At 37.3% G+C, this 14522-nt stretch overlaps 1 pseudogene; it reads left to right on the plus strand.

Annotated features, from left to right (window-relative positions):
- Positions 1 to 7993: 7993 nt before the first annotated feature.
- Positions 7994 to 12979, plus strand: LOC101575341 (annotated as a pseudogene).
- Positions 12980 to 14522: the final 1543 nt, after the last annotated feature.

Here is a 14522-nt window from a genome sequence, read left to right on the forward strand (position 1 = left end):
TTGTATAGTGAGATTTTTGGACTTATGTGTAAACATAAGAAGTATACAATTCTTTATGCCTATTTTTAAAATATATTCTAATTTTTAAATGTTTTTATCATATTCTGTAGGGACTTAAAGTTCAACATATTAATACTTGATGAAAAATACCTGTTCCATGTTATGCCGAAGATGTTTGATATTCAGACAGATAGTGAGGTTAAGCTTAACAGCCTAAGTTGTATGGTAAAAACAATAAGCTTGTATTCTGGATGGTTATCAACCTAACTTTGCAGACCAAAATTAGAGAAAAAGGAGGGCTGCAAGGAAAGCCAACATTTTGTCCCTAGCCTTCTAAGGTCAATTAACTCTCAGGACATATGTGACCTTGTACTGCAACGTCATGTAACTCAGTAGTGTCCCAAATTTTTTGATCAAGCAGATTATGGGGCCAAAGAGGAAAGTGATCGATGATGTAGACTGTGTTTAAGGAGAGTCACATGGAGACAAAACTTTCTCTCAGTCTTTCACAGAGAGCACATTGACCAACCAATGGCCATGACTCATCCACATGGCTGACACTGACAAACAATCTGAGGTACAGAATGTCAAGATATATCCTGAGGGGATTTCACTGACCTTATCAGACCCAAAAGCTACAACTCTTGTTGCATAGGCCCTGCTTTACCTTGGTCTTAACCACCCAGAAGAAAAGTAGAAAAACAAAATATAAGAAGTAAAGCCATGCTGTTATGTTGAGCTATAGGTGACTCAGGTCAACAATTTCTGACATTGCCAGTCAAGTGGTAGACCCAATACTATTATGGGCTACTGGACTCTTTTGGAATATTTTGCTGAGTTTACACACCTATAATATTCAAATAACGAAACTTAACAAAAAATGGGTATACAAATGAATGTACATTTTGTATCTGTGTATTCAAAGTGGTTAGGTTAGATATATAGTTACATTCTCTTAATGAATAGAATGATTTGTTCTGATGGTATTTGTAGAGAGTATATCATGTCCACATCTTGTACAGCAATTAACCACTGGGATGAATGTATGCAATGTGTTGATTATTGAAACTGTCCTACCAATTTAATTTTAAACTATCTCACTGCTATTTGTTTTTCAATAAAATTATGGAAAAAATGAAGGACCATTTTGTAATGAAAAAAAATATATATATATGCATAGGGTAGATGTAGAGCTACCTTGTATTAGTTCAATGAGAACAAACATTTGTACCAAAATTGTTTAGACAAGGTATGTCTACATCTAGTCTTTTGAATAACTCCCATTAAGACAACAATATACAATGTGTTAATTATTGTAACCATCCTACTAACCTGCTTTGAAACTTTTTCATTGCTATTTTTTACTCATTAAAATGTATAAAAAATTAGAAAGAAATAGAGATTGTCTTCTCCATAGAGATTTTCATAGTTTTACCTCATTTTATATAGAAAATGACTTCCAGATTTTTCTTATCTAATGATCCACAATGAAGTACTTCATATTTTCTATTATTTTTCCTATAGTCTTCACTTTAAATACATCTCACCAATTAAATGTAAATTTTATTAACCCACATGTTAGTATGTAACATGCTTGTCATGCTTCCTTTGGGATGATTTAAAACTCTGTGCAAAGGGATGTAGAAAGAATAGAGATGTAATATGTATCAAGTTTCCACCATGCATGTAAGTATTATGTGCTGTGGACATGCACTAATTACAAGGAGTTAAAAAAAGAGGAAAATTTGTCATAATTCAGTTTTTTAAAATGTCTTCAGTGAGGCACATATGCCCCTGATAAATCTCAAGTCCCAATGACAATTGATTTACACGTATTCTACAGATACCTAAAACTCAGTAGTAGCAGAAGCCACTGCAAAAATTAAAACAAACAAACAAATGTCAGAGGAAGCCTGGTGACTTCCTTTTCCCCACTAATATAGGCTTACAAGGCAGAGAGGAACTGTGTGATGAGACATTTCAAATTACAGCGATATTTCATAGGATGGGAAAAAGTAATATGAAAATGAACAAATTCAAAGATTTGAGATAAAAGAAATCTAAAGAAAATGATAATTCATGTGTGATTTAAATAATAATGATAGTATGTAGGGTCGACGAGATAGCTCAGCAGACTAAGCACCTGCTTAGGCAAGCACAGGGACCATGGTTTAATCTCTGGTACTGCATGCCGTGCCAGCCCCACACCTGGGCAGGCTGAGCCAGTGACCAAGTCCGTGCTGGCCCACACCTGTAATCCCAGAGCTGGCGAGCCTGAAAACAGAAGGATCCCTATGAGTCTGAGCTACATAGTGAGACCTTGTACAAAAAAAGAATAAATAATAGTACAAAGAGGTAGATAAAGCATAACAATAAATCATATGTTATTTAAAAATTTGTAAATTAAGAAAACATTTAATTTACAATTAAGAACACTTAATTTAAAAAAATCCTGCATGTACAACTTGCAAGAATAGATCAAATATAGATAAAAAATAATTAATTAAAACTTAGAACTTAGGAAATTATCACAAAAAGCTCAGAAAAGTAAAAAAAAAAAACTTATTAAAGGAACTATGAAAGGACTGAATACAGAATCAGATTTTATATACACCTAATAGAATTTTCGGGGGAAATACAAGAAACAACTTTCCAAAAGCATTTATAACATTTTCTTACATCAAAGACATATAAAATTATAAACAAATACACTACATTTAATCTTAGAACAAATAGAATTTTATGACAAGATTCTAACCATTAAAAAAATTATAAATAAAAATTTTAAAAAGTCATGAATTTCAAAGGTCATTGAACTAAATACATGGATTATTACTGTATGCCTAAGTAGCTGAGAAAATAATTGTCATCCCACTTAGATTCCCAGATGAACTCTATCATTGAAGAGTATAAATAAGTCATACAAATTTTCAAACTCACGTAATGTATAAGATGCACTTTAAGAAAAGAATAAGTAATGAACCCAGAAATAATGATGTGGATTCAATAAGCAATGATGACATGAAGGCAGAGCCTGATAAATTTGTTGATTTCTGCAATTTCTTGCTCTGCTTGAGCAAAGTGATGGTGTTGCTATTGTGCTTTCACATTTGTCACTGTTTTCTGTTTATTCCATAAAGAATTATAAAAATAAGCTGGTTACACTTTTTGTAATAAAATTATGGGGGTAGGTTAAAGCTAGAAGATTTTTTTTGTCCCAACAAACCTGTAAGTTTAAAACAACTATTAAAATAAGGATTATTCTTTATTGAAAGAAGGCAAGCAGCTATCTATCAAAAGACCTACAGAGTGCTTCTGGTATAGATAAGCAATGTAAGGCAGACATAACAGATTTTTGAGAGAAAAGATATAGAAAGACATATGATCACCAGACTTGTTCAGACCCACAAGTTAGGCCAAGCATTGATATCATTAGGCAGCATGATGGACTCTCCAGGGCAATGATGCCTTTCATCCATACGTCTAGAGCATCTGCAAGACTACATAATAATAGACTCCCCTGCTTCCAAGAGTTTATTTGTTTTTAAGAATGGAGCCAGTGGAGCACAAATTTTGAATCAGCTTCTTCCATTTGAACCACTTAAAAGTATTGAGCTACATCTCTGCTAAACTCTCAAAAGAGAAGGAAATGCACTCCTCTTCCATGAACTTATCAATAAATAACATAAAAGAAATAAACATATTTTAGACAAATAAAAAGTGTGACTTGGTCAGATTGTAACAAACATAGATTTTATAAAAGTTATAAGGCTGTATTACATATCATACCAAAATGTTCCAACAAAAATTAAAATGTTCCCATGTCATCAGAATATAATAGGAGGAAGTGAGTGTGTTTTTTCATTGTTCTGGAAGAAGTTAAAGTGTTGACTGTTTCAGAACCAGGGTATTTATCACTTGTGCAATAACATTTCCAAAATGGTAAATTGGATCAATCAGAATAAAAAGAAAGAAGGAAGAAAACACATTTACTTTCTCTTTTTAAAGCAAGGATTAGTGTTTAGCACATATGTAATGGATTTTATCTGTCTGGATACATAGACAAATGAGATTTCTTTATATCATAGAAATATTCTAAAACATTACCATGATGCACATTTCGTTTTAGGGCATATTATAAAAATGTATGTTCTAGCGCTGTGCTTTTCTTTCAAAACAGCAGCCAAATGAGCCACCTCCTCTCCCTCCATATTCAAAATTGTTGAATAAGTATGGATGCTATAGGTTCTAAAGTTCCTTTAAGTTCAACATTCAGTTGGAAAATATGAGAAGATTGGAAAAATAATCTGCATATTTTTCTTAATCTCTCTCTGTCTCTGTCTGTCTCTCTCTCTCTCTCTCTCTCTCTCTCTCTCTCTCTCTCTCTCTCTCTCTCTCATTCTCCCTTTCTCTGTTAGGTTTATGAGAATCCAGAAATACAGTGACCTCAAGATGATCCCTTTAAACTGAATAAATGTACATATTTCCTAATACACTTAGGCCTCATTTCAAGCAATAATTTATGGATAATTATATGGTACATAAAATAACAAAGAAAAAGATGATTTGTATAGTCAGAATAAAAATCTGAGAAAAATGAAGAAGAAATTAGAGAACGTCGTCTCTTAAAGAACTCAGCTTTTCTTTTGCTCTGTTTCCCCTGATTAGCAGTTGGTCTCTCTCCTTCCAATCTCAAGTTAAGTCTTGGGAAGAAAGCAGTGATGACCCTTCAGATAGACAGTTACCCTTATTAATACCTGCTCTTGAAGAGAGGAAAAGGAAGTGAATTTACATAATAGGCTGCAGTATAATGGAGAAAGTGCAAACTGTTCACTTAGAGAAAGGCAAACAAACAAGGTAATAAGTTGATGGGTGTATCCCAGAAAGAGAAAAACCAAAGGGCTCTAGAACCTACATTCCATGTGTCTCACTTTGAGGAAACTGACATTGCAATAAGCTTGTGTTCTAAGGTCTGGAAGATCATCACATTAAAGTATCTGGTGACCCAAAGAGGTCAGTTGTCTAAAAACTGCCACACTGTGGAAAACTAAGGGTGTTAGAGACCCATCGCTCTACTCTAATGGTCCGTGGTTGTACCTGAAGGCTTCGTGCTAAAGATAAGTTACAAGAAATTGCAGCCAGGTACCTGGAATTTGAAGTGTCCTCAGTTCATTTTGATGAACAGCTTGTTGATATTTTCTTAGAATTCAATGGCACCAACCCAGAGGCAGATCACAGTAGTGTTCTCATGTTAACTATCTTTCCTCCTATATTTTGGTTCTAACTTCTGTCTACTTGAGTCTATACACACCTAAGTCAAAGTGAAAGGAAGAGAAAAAAAATGATATGACTGAAGATTTAGTTATAAGATATGCTGTACACAGCTAAACAGTCTTCCATCAGACCCACCTCTTAAAGCTTGTACCATAAAAGGGTCAAAGTAGGGATAAAACCTCTATCACTTGGACCTTTGGGGATACTTGAGATTCAAGCTCTTACAGTGTTTAATGGATTCGCAGGTGAAATTTATTGGATTTCTGTCTCAATTACTCTTCTCTCATTGCTGGGACAAATATCTCACACTCAAAATTAGGGAAGGAAAGATTTATTTAGCTCACAGTAACTGGAGGTTTCAGTCCATACTCAGCTGACTCCAAGGCATACTGGCACATGGCAGAGGGCAGCAATTCATGACAGTGCAAAATAGCAAAACAGCAAGAGCAAAAATGAGGAGTAACAGCAGCAATGGAGACAGAGAGCAAGTCTTTCTCCCTTATGTTGCATTCAGACTATCCGCCCCAGGTTGGGTGCAGTATTCACACACATAATCCCAGCAGCACTCACACCCATAATCCCAGTGGATCATGAGTTAATCACAAACTCTAGAAGTCTAATCCCACAACTGCCTGAGGCTTTGGGGGGACAACTAGAGATTTTCATAAACATGTCTCTTAATAATTTAGATTATCAATCCATGGTTAAACATTCTTTAGACTTGGATTCAAAAAGAATTTATAGAGCTACCAAATACTACTCAATTAATAATTTGAACATGTAAGCAATAAATATCATGCCAATTTCTAAATTTAATACATGACTAAGAAAAAGTGTACATTACTAATCAGGAATTTAACTTAACTGAATGCTAATGGTATTCCATTGTCAAATATTTCAAGGCAGATGATGTATGGACTTTTTAAAAATTCAGTGTTTTTTTAATGGAAACTCTTTGATAATTACTTTTGATTGCTGGGGCTGGTCAGAGATTTAGATAGCTATAACTTACCCACAGAAATGTAGAAACAGTAATGGGCAGAGTTAGAAAAGTATAATTTATTAATTTTAGAAAGAGATTGTAAGGACAAATATAAGTTGAAATGTAAGAAGTTTAATTCTATCTTCGGAAAGTGAGTTGAGGGGGACTTCCTTAACCTCCTTCCTTCTTTTAATAGATCATTTATTTAGAAATTTTGTCTCTTTAAAAAGTTCAAATGCTAATAATTTTTTTACGTCATAGCAGCCAGAAATATCTTTTTCATAGAAGTAACACTCTCTTTGATATGGAATCATCAGAGAAACCCAGTTCTGTAGGAGGGTACTACCTAATGCTAGTCCACTCCTGAAGTTAATTTCAAAACTATCTTCTCCCATAAAGATATTTTTCTTTACCTGTGGGGAGGCACATGCCTGAATCTTGGTCCTCTGAGGAGGTTAAGACAGAAGACTCTCAAGATCAAGATTTAACTGAACTGCTGGCCAGATAGCTCAGTGGATTAAATTGCCTACTTAGGCAGATGCAGGGACTGGGATATGATCCCTGGGATTCCAGGCCAGCCCTTCCCTCAGAGTGTGCTGAGACAGCAATTGAGACTGGGTATAGTGGCATGCACCTTGTAATCCTAGTACTTCGGAGGTTAAAAACAGGAGAATCACTATGAGTCCCATCTGTGTGGTGAGACCTTGTAGGGCTTATACTAAATGTAAGTAAAAATAAAAAAAAGACCTTATTACAAAATTTAAAAATACAAACAAGCTTGAGGATGTATCTCAGTTCACAAGGTTAGACTCAATCATTAGTACTGGTGAGGAGGGTGATTTTATTTATGTTTGAAAAATTCCAATTAGTCAACACAAATAGTTACCTCAATTACCAAGTAAATTTAGGTTAGACCATATGGGACATATGGTGTATTCCAATTCTTTCATTACTTATTATTTAACTTGAGTACAGACATGGAATGGGGAGAATCTCTTTGGTTATATAAAGGGATGAGATTTCTGTTGTGTTTTATTTTTTAATTTCTTAGCAGATTCCTTATAATGATAATTATGTTCTTCCTTAGTGTTTTTGAATAAATGAAGTATTTTCTTTTGTTCTCTCTTTACTGAAGTAATTTTTAGAGCTCAGAAAAGATTTTTTATTTATATTTCCCAAAGAAACTTAAACAAATGACAAGAAACAAATCAAAATACATTACTGACCAGAGATAAATTATCATAGTAAGTATACTTTTAATTTGATTGAATTACAGTGGTTTTGCATAACAATTTGTGACAACTTATCATTACCATATTCATTTTCTCATCTCACGGACACTGCTTTTATTCATTTTAAATTATAATTTGGTAGTGAATATTGTTTTTCTCATTTCTATTATTACTGTATTTTTTCTTTAGCATATTAATTATGTTGAAATATTTATTAGCTCTTTGAGACTATCTGTACATTTTCACCTATTCATATCATTTCTTATGATAACCAGTCATATTTTAATGGTTTCATATTAACAATACAATGCTGAGCATTATATATGAAATGAGTATTTCATTTCATATCTCGTCTTTCAGTGAGTGTGCTCATAGACCCTCTGAAGTCTAATAAGGATGAGCTAATGAACATCAAAATAAAAAAGGGTGCTGCTTGTGTGCTTGTTTGGTACAGACCTGGTACCTCTTTTTTCAAGGGTCAGTTAAGAAAACTTGAGCATTCACCATGGCCTATGAAATGGCCAAGGAAGGAGTCAAGACTGAGAACAACAACCACATTAATATGAAGGTTGTGGGGCAGGATGGTCCCATGGTGCAGTTTAAGATTAAGAGGCATACAGCACTTAGTACACCAGTGAAAGTCTATTGTGAATGACAGCTTTTGCCAATGAGGCAGATCAGACTCCAATTTGATGGACAATCAATCAATGAAACAGACACACCTGCGCAGTTGGAAATGGAGAATGAAGATACAATCAACCTGTTCTAGAAGCAGACAGGAGGAGTCTACTAAAAAGAGAACCCACAACAACTCTACTCCAGAACTCTGCTCTTACAGACCAAGAATATGTTCTCAATTAGAAAACTGCAATTTGGTACCATCACATCCTGACTTCTACAGCAGAGTTTTCTCTATTCTTTCATTTACCCCTTCCCCATTCCTTCAATGTACATAGTGTCTGGTGCATGTGCACAAGCATATTGATTTTTAATTAATTTTATTAAGAAACAAATAGCCATGAGACAGTTTCAAAACTGATTAGTAGGACAGTTTCAATAATTAATACATTGCAAGTGGCCAACAATATGCTTTAATTGACATCAAATGGAGATGGGATGGGGAATTACTTGTTCTGTGAAAATAATCCCCTTTCTCCATTAGTGGCACACTCATCAGCTCTTATCTTTATATTCCGGTAAATTATTTTTCTCTCACTGTTTTAACAGATAAGGCAGCAACATAAAATTCCTTACATACCTTGTTTGATTTCAGAATTTTAATGTTTTTCATTTATCATTGTAAAACCAAGGACAATTTTATAAATACCTTGTATGTAGCTGTTACATACAGGACAATCTATCTTTAAATAGGAGTAAATTACTCTTTAAAAAAGAAGAATCCTAGATAGTTTTCCCTTTAAGTCAAGTGTCTTGTTTAAATAAACTTTTTGTTTTTTAAAAAAAGATAAATTTGGCTTGAGTTTTAGTTTTAAAAAGTCTGTTCTATTTGCATGCAAAGGAACTCTTTCGCGGTGCTTCCTGGTCTTTGACCTTCTTAGAACCTACTGTAGCTATTATCCTCTTTTCCACAGTAACCTACAAAACAAGCAAACATCTTGAGGAGAAAAAGAAAAAGAAGTACATGCAAAAAATATTTCTAGAAGATGGGGCTGTATTCAGGATAGAGTTTTTGCCTTACATGCACAAGGCCCTGGGTTTGATACCTTTTGTGCTAGTTCTACTAATTCTGCTAGGGCTTTTCCTTCAAATCCCTCAGTTTTCTGGAGTTTCTAATGTCTGGGGCAGGCTGAGACTCAAAGGCAATATTTATGGCCCATTCATTTTCAGATACCTCTGGGTCAATGGGCTTCTAATCCTATAAGCTTCTTGGAGGCATTCTAGGAAGGCAGCAGGAGACTCCTCTGGTCTCTGGATTACCTCAGTTACCTTTGACAAATTGGTAGGTTTTCTGGCTGCTGTCCTCATAGCTCCAAGTAGAAGGTGGTGATACTGATTGACAGCCTTCTTACCTGTTTTGAAGCTGGAGTCCTAACAGGTCATGTCAGAGGGAAAACATGTCCTTGTCAAATCAGGTCTGAGGTGGGCTGTCTGTCCCTTCCCAAGACCAGTATTCAGCTCAAACCTTGAATTTTTTCTCTTCTGATGTAAAGAGAGTCTGTAACAACTGTGGGCAATCATGCCAAGTTGTCTGGTGAGCAAAGAAAATAGACTCAAGCAAGGAGATAAGGTCTTGCAGATTTTGGGAGAAGGAGGGAACATAAACCATAAAGGGAGCTGGACCTCCTCTGGCTGCTTCCTGAAAGGGCAAGACAGGGACCCCAAAGGAGTGGAAGGTATGAAAGAGGGTGAGGGTACAGTAGGGTGGAGTGTCTCCACTCTGTGATTGACCTACATAGATCCTAGACAGGCCTGTAGTCAGAGGTGCCAGACTTCTGTACTGGAAGTAGGGGTATATTCCAAGCTGACTTATAGGTAACCAGGATCTGTGCTTCTTATCTATTAGAGCTACCAGTGCGACCATGTGAGATTGGCTGATTGTCTGTGGAAAGGATCTGGAACAGCAAACCTTAAGCTGTTCCGGAGGGTCATGGACAAGATCAATCCAAGCCTGAATGTAAGAGATCTGGTCAGGGTAACCTGAATTTCCAAAGATGACTCTCCAGACCTGGTAAGCAAGAGTAAAGTTAAAGGAGCCTTCTGGAGGCCAAGCAGCCTCCGAAAAGGATGGCCATTCCAAATTCACAAGAGGTTCGGAGTTTTCCGGGGGACATAGAGTCCCCATACCCTGAGGCTTATTGTCTGAAATCTTGAAAAAAATTTAGGCAAAGACACAGAAGCAGAAGCAAAAGCAGAAGTAGACTGACCCATAGTGACAAAGACAAACACAAGTACAAAACACAAAACAAATGGAAACTGAGATACCAAAGACTACCAACCACCATCATGGGCTGGAGTGGAGTCTTGGTGATAATTCTGTGTCCAACGCCTCAGAAGACTCATGAGGAGTACCCCAAACAGTACCTAAACAGTCTTACCAGTAAGAATCCTCACAGCTCTCTCTGAATAGTCCAGGGTTTCGGATTTCTGAGGCCAATAAAATCTCCTTGGGGCTCAGGAACATCTCTGTTAGTCCCCTAAAACATACAGGCACTCAAAGAAGTCTCTGCTCTTTTGCCTCAGTATAAATGGGATCCCAGATGAGTCCAAAAGTACCAGGTTCAAATTGAATAGACCAAGACCAGAATGGATTAGAATTTAGAGAGCCTTTATTAGCCAGTGACCTCTATGCAGGGAAGTGCCAACCAGCCTCTGAAACAGTTAAGCAGTATTTCACTGCAAGAAAAACCACATCCTTGTTGACACAGCTGCAAGCTGTGTATTGCTAGGAGGTTTTCACAGTTTAGCAATAAGTGGAATTTTCCCCAGATAGGGCCTTGTAAGTAAGCTAGTTTTACAAGATATGCTTAGAGTGGAAACACATATTTTCAGAGTAGATAATAGGAAACCATTTTAGTGAGGACACAAGGTTCCTCCTAGTAATGTCCCACAGTTATAGCAAAAAATTCAGGTAACCCCATTACATTACAATCAACACTCTGGAATCATCAAAGTCCGTCGTTCCTCAAGGGCCCAGCTGGCTCCCGGGGTTGGCACCATGCTGCCAGCTGCCAGCTTGGCCTCGCCCGCCACCCCACCAACCTCTGGGGCACTGCCGGGCCCAGGACCCATGCCGATCCCCACGCCGACCACCACGCTGACCCCACCACCTACCCCTCCGCCCAATGTCACCTCAGCCTCTCCCGGGATGCCGCCACCGCAGCCCACAAGGGGAGTCCGGAGCACTCTCCCATAAAAACGGTGGACCTCCTCCTCCCGATGTGGGTGTCCCAGGATAGTCCCCAGGCCGAGGCAAGGTCCAGGTCCAGGCAGCCCTCTGAGCCGGAAGATAGATGCCCTGCAGGTCAAAGCCCGGTGGTCTCGGCGCGCTTGGTGGCCACACAATGCCCCCACACCAAGGTGGCCGGCACCTCCCGCCCTACCACCAGGAGCACCACCAGGGACCTCCACCCAGCGGGCCTGGCAGCCGTAGGGAGGAAGAGATCTCTGACTTGGAGGGATTTACAGCCAGTTTATCTCTATTGAAGAAGAGAAAACTTACACTCAGCGTTGCCCGTTGTTTGTTGCAGATATCATGGAGGATGAATTCAAAAGACTGCTAATATGGAGACCCAGGAGAGGATTTTATCAATAAGCTTGAATCTAGAGCCTTGGCTGAAATTGCCAAAGCTGAACTTGATAACACGCCCTTGAGGGACTGACAGCTTCGAGTTCGTTTTGCTATGCATGCTGTTTTGTTTGCAATCTTTCACCTTATGTTTCCAATGAACTATTCAAGAAGTCTTTAGCCAGTTTGGTCCTACGGAAAGAGCCGTTGTAATTGTGGATGACCGAGGAAGATCTACAGGGAAAGGGATAGTTGAATTTGCTTCTAAACCAGCAGCAAGAAAAGTATGTGACAGATGCAGTGAAGGTGTTTTCCTACTGACAGCAATGCCTCAGCCAGTCATTGTGGAACCACTTCAACAATTGGATGATGAAGATGGTCTTCCTAAAAATCTTCCCAGGAAGAATCCAATGTATCAAAAGGAGAGGGAAACAGCACCACGTTTTGCTAAACACGGCACATTTGAGTATGAAGATTCTCAATGATGGAAATCTTTGGATGAAAGGAGAAACAACCAATGGAACAAGTTGATAAAAACAGGAAGGATGCAAAACACATGTTGGAAAGTGAAATGCAAGACGCCTATCATGAGCATCAGGCAAATCTTTTGCACCAAGATTGTGATGAAACACCAGGAAGAATTAAGAAGTATGGAAGAACTTCATAATCACGAAATGCAGAAACGTAAAGAAATGCAATTGAGGCAAGAGGAGGAATGGCATAGAAGGGTAGAAGAGATGATGATTCACCAACGTGAGATGGAAGAACAGATTAGATGCTAAAGAGAGGAAAGTTACAGTTAAATGGACTACATGGATCCAAGAGAAAGAAACATGAGAACGGGTGGTGGAGGAGCAATAAACATGGGAGACCCACATGGTTCAGGAGGCCATAAATTTCCACCTCTAGGTGGTGGTGGTGGCATCGGTTATGAAGCTAATCCCGGAGTTCCACCAGCAACCATGAGTGGTTCCATGATGGGAAGCAACATGTACGGAGCGCTTTGGGCAGGGAGGTGCAGGGCCTGTGGGTGGCCAAGGTCCTAGAGGAATAGGGCCTGGAACTCCAGCAGAATATGGTAGAGGGAGAGAAGAATAGGGCTGGGGAGATGGCTCAGTAGAATAAGCACTTCCCTGGCAAACACAAGGGTCTGAGTTCAATCCCCGGTTCTGTAAAAAAAAAAAAAAAAAAAAAAAAGAATATGAAGGCCCAAATAAAAACCCCAATTTTACATGTGAAGTATAACCTTTCATTCCAGTTCGCTTTTGTCTTTTGTTTAGATACCACTTTTAAATTCTTGCATTTTGGTAAGAAAGCTATCTTTTTATGGATGTTAGAAGTTTGCTGACCTAATTATTTGTAAATGGCCTGTTTGGGCAGGTAAAATTGCATAATGCAGTGTTAGAAACTGGAGAAAAAGCTTACCTTTTTATTTCCTTTTCTTTTTTTAACTGTATAATGTCCTCAAGTTAAATGACCTTGTGCCACTGAATTCCCAAAGTGTACCATTTCTTTTTACGTGCTTCAAATAAATAGAAGAAATAGTTAATAATACTGATCTTCAACTTTGCCATTCATGCTTCAGTGCACAGTAGGCTAGACATTCCACTTTTGATAGCACAAGCATGTTTAGGTTTTTAAATGGCATATACCATTTCTGGGAATTGTAGCTGGAGCCTAAGTATTGCTTTATATAGATAACGGTGTCCTTGTTTAAAAAATACATATTGAATTAGTTCATGATTTGTTTGGCACTATAGGAAGCAAGCCTGTGCTAAGTATTTTTTAAATGGCATGTAAGCAAAGATGAACTATAAATCTTCATTCAGGAATGTGTATTAAGTTTGTGGAACTGGGTGTAAGACTGGTAGGGGTGAAAGTGGGTTTGGTTAAATGCATCCTTTATGGCACTATAATCTATACTTTCCTTGAAAGTTTTTGAACGATGGAGAGACCCATTTTGTTGCATTTCCTCATTCTTGTTTTTAAAGAAAAAAAATCCCAAGCCTTATTAATGGCTAGTATTAAACTTTTACATTTGAATTAAAGATTGTTAAACATAAAAAAAATCAACAGCAATTTGCTCACTGCATTTCCTTTGATACAGCAAGGATTTTGTTTGCTTGTCTGCTGCCTTCTCTTCTTTCCTTATATCCTCCCTCCTTCCCTTTTTCCTCCCTCCCTCCCTCCCTTCTTTCTTTTTCTCTCTTTTACATCTATCTTTCTTTTTTATCTTTATTATTTATTTTTTTTAAAAAAGCTCATGCTTGTTTTGGTGCATGTGTACTTGAGAAAAAGAAAAGCTACTTAATTTTCAGAATAATTTTAAGCATTCAAAAATGTTAAGCAAACCATTCTCATGGAGCTCGTCTTCCCATAGCTTCTCCTGTTATTAACATGTTACATTACTGTAGCACACTGGATAAAGTTAACAACTTAGCATTGATGCATTATTAACTAAATTTTGTTGTATACATTGAGATTAACTCAGCATGCAGCTGTTTGTGGTTTTGAAAAAGTATGAAGCTGTAGCATCATACAGAATGGTGTCATTGTCCTAAATATCTATTCTATTCCATGTGTCTATTCTTAAAAAAAACAAAAAGGTCTGTTAAAAACAGATCTTTAATTTATCTTTATACAGTTTTTCCTTTTCTGTAGTGTAAAGAAGCTGAAATCATGTTGGACTAATTAGCCTTCTTTGGTTTAATTCTTTCACACAGCGATATGCATTCTCCCCTAACCCTAGTCTTTTTGTTGTGAGAAATCTTTTTTTTTTTTTTTTTTT

This window comes from Octodon degus, unplaced genomic scaffold, assembly GCF_000260255.1.
Source record: "Octodon degus isolate 3935 unplaced genomic scaffold, OctDeg1.0 scaffold00094, whole genome shotgun sequence".
Lineage (NCBI taxonomy): Eukaryota > Metazoa > Chordata > Mammalia > Rodentia > Octodontidae > Octodon > Octodon degus.